The sequence below is a fragment of the Poecilia latipinna genome, unplaced genomic scaffold (genome assembly GCF_001443285.1).
Source record: "Poecilia latipinna isolate Pla-1442-1.1 unplaced genomic scaffold, P_latipinna-1.0 Scaffold286, whole genome shotgun sequence".
Taxonomy (NCBI): domain Eukaryota; kingdom Metazoa; phylum Chordata; class Actinopteri; order Cyprinodontiformes; family Poeciliidae; genus Poecilia; species Poecilia latipinna.
This window is the reverse complement of record NW_015112902.1, coordinates 349,927-353,079: the sequence shown is the minus strand read 5'-3', so window position 1 is coordinate 353,079 and position 3,153 is coordinate 349,927.

Sequence of the window (3,153 nt, the reverse complement as noted above, 5' to 3'; positions counted from 1 at the left end):
TTCTCCACACTCACAAAAAAACCCAGCCCCCCCCACACTTTCTTTTTTTGATCTTTTTTTTTTTTTTTTTTTTTTTTTTTTGCTGCAGAAGACTTAACTAATGCGTAAAACTTAACTGTTGCAGTAAGAAAACAAATCAGAAAAATTAGAGCAAGACACAACAATTTGGTCATATCTGATCAGCTGTCATGTTTCGTGATTTTATCTGCTGTAGGGACATATGACCACATTTTATCTGAACTCTTTTTGAGTTTGAGGAACTATGGGAATCTTTTCCAATTTGAAAACAAACTACCCATAGCTCAGTCTTGAGATGTTGAAAGCACGTGTCAAAATTGTGCTTACAGACTTGTCAAGTGTTTCTAACGAGGTCCAATCGGAGGAAGAAAAACTCCAAGTACAAACTTCCACTCATGTTTTAACCTCTGCAGCTTTTCATCTGACAGGAAATTAACTGTGAGATGGATGTTTGTGAAGATCTTTTCACTAGAGTGCCTAATCTCTCCAATGTGCAACCCCACAAATAACCCACATCATACACTCAATTTGAACAATATTACCTGAACAAGTTTGCTCAGAGCTTGTAAACGTGCCTCAGTCTTGATAGGCAATCTTTTTATTTTTAAGACCTAAGACAATCTATTTCAACATCAGTTTAACAATCTTAAACTGGAATCATGGTGCAGGGAAAAAAAAAAAAACTCATTCTATGAATAAAAGGTGACTTTTTCTTTGAATATCTATAGAAATACCCTCAACTTTTAGACCACACATAATTCCAATCACCTTTTTTCCACGAGTGTTTCATTGAATCAGTCATTACTGACAAAACACCAGCCCTGTAATGCACTCAAAGTAAATGCTGCTGCACTTGGTAAAGAACCATTAAAAATCATTTATAGCTAATGGAATAAAACCAAAGGACCACAATTAGTAGCTGAGTCTATATGCACACACATTACACAACCACTGATGTGCTACTTATCTTTAGGCTGTAGACATCAGCTCAGTGCCAAGCAACCTTAACGTTTGCTTTACACATAGCTCTAAGAGATGTGACTCATTCATGCCTGAGCTCCACATTGAATCCTTTCTGTGTTAGATTTCGTTAGTAGTCATAGAATGTGCTTGTTTTTTTGTTGTTTTTTTTTGGCTTTTCCAGTTGTTGTGCCTTGGAATTTACAAATGGTATTTCATTAGGATTTTAGGTGACAGACCAACACAGTAGTGCAAGTTATGAAGCAGAGGGATATAATGCATCGCTTTGTGTCCAGCCTGATTGAGCAAAAAAATATTTGAAGAACCTTGGGTCACAAAGTCTTTCAGGGGATGTTTGTAGCGGTTTTGCACATTTAGAATGTGAAAGGTTTGCTCTTAAAAACAGCTTGAAGTCAGTCAAACTGGATGGAAACAATCTTAACTGTCAAGTGTTGCCATAGATTCTCCATTAGATTAAGCTCTGGACTTTGACTGTGCCGTTTTAACACATAGATATGCTTTGATCCAGACCATTCCACTAAACCTCTGGCTAGGGCCATTACTTTCTCTCTCTCACTATAAACCTAAGAAAAATGCAGTAGAAAAGGTTTCAATGTATTCCAGCTGTACTCCCTGTAATGTCTTAAAACAAAATTGCCTGCTGGCAGCAGGCAAACAAGTTCCTATGAAGAGGGTTAAAAACAAATGGTTGTCAAACCTTTGACATTTAATTGTGTACAGAAAAAAACAAAAACCTAAAACTACTTTGGTCCATCACATGCAGTGCTCAGTCAAAACTTTTGTGGCTTTAATTGCACAAAAAACCTTAATGCGTGCTTGAGGACTCTTTGGATCTCATCTCGGTTATTGTTGTCGCCTTTTGAACCTGCTCATATGATGCGCCGCTTATTTACCCAAAGCTCAGCGTCCACCCACAGTGACCCCCGACCCCACGCCTCCCCGTTATCGTTACTGTTATCATGAAAAAAAAAAAAAAAGGGGCATCGACAAAGTAATTTCCTTGTTGTCAGTGTCACTCCGCATTGAGAGGAGCCAGTAGAAGTGACTTTGGATGCCTCCTGGACGCCTCACTGGTGAGGAAGACCCAGGACATGCTGGAGGGGCTACATTTGTTTCTTGGCTGTTCTGAGAATGACTTGAAATCCCCCCAGACGAACTAGGCCTGGCGTTTGAGGAGAGGGAAGTTTGGGCCTTTCTGCTTAGACTGCTGCCCCCAGGTGACTCAACCCTTGATGAGCGTAAGATAATGAATGGATAGATAGATGGATGAATGGAAACTTAACAACGACATACTGAGTTACTAAATATGCAATTGTTAAGTGGTGGGGGAAAAAAAGCAGTAGAAGAGCTGGTTTAATAAACACAACAGAGGATATGTGCTTCCAAAATCCAAGCAGACTAAAATTCTGTAGTGGAATAATAATATATATAACACCTAAGATATTTGATAAAGCTTGATCATTTGGAACTTTATACATAAGAAGATTACTGTAATTATATTTTGCAGGTCGCCAGTGCTCTCACTGCAGATCACAGTGCTCTCACTGCAGCATTTTGAATCAGCTGGAGGCAGAAAGTAATTTGAACATCCTGATAACAGGTAATTGAAATAGTCTAGAAGCAGCAAATGCTGCATCACTTTGAGGTTGGATATTCCTCAGTTTTTCAGCACAGGTCTAAAAGGTGACATATATTTCTTTAATCTTTGGAACATAGCCCAATCTTTTACTCACCAGTATGTTTTACAGGTCAAATTGAGTAGCTGCACAATTACTGAGTCGGTTTTGTAATAGGTGTTTATATACAGTGTACAACAAGACACGGTGTGTTTCCGAAGCGTGTAAAATTAATTCAGACCAAAGAATTACCACTTATTTCTATTTACCAAATGAAGGAATATTAAGGTAGTTTTGCCTGTATTATGTCAAATTTCAAAGTGTAAAGACAGAAAAATGATCATAAAATTACAAGAAAGTTTGCTCTAGAGGAAATAAAATCGACAAGATCAAGGGATGGTGTGAGATTTCTGCGCTGCACTTTTTTTTTTTTTTTTAATGTGCAAGCTAACCCCTCCCTGTACTTATTCAAGTTGATATAATATCCTGCCGGACACACACATTCGACCCTCTCTCTCTCTCACACACACACACACAC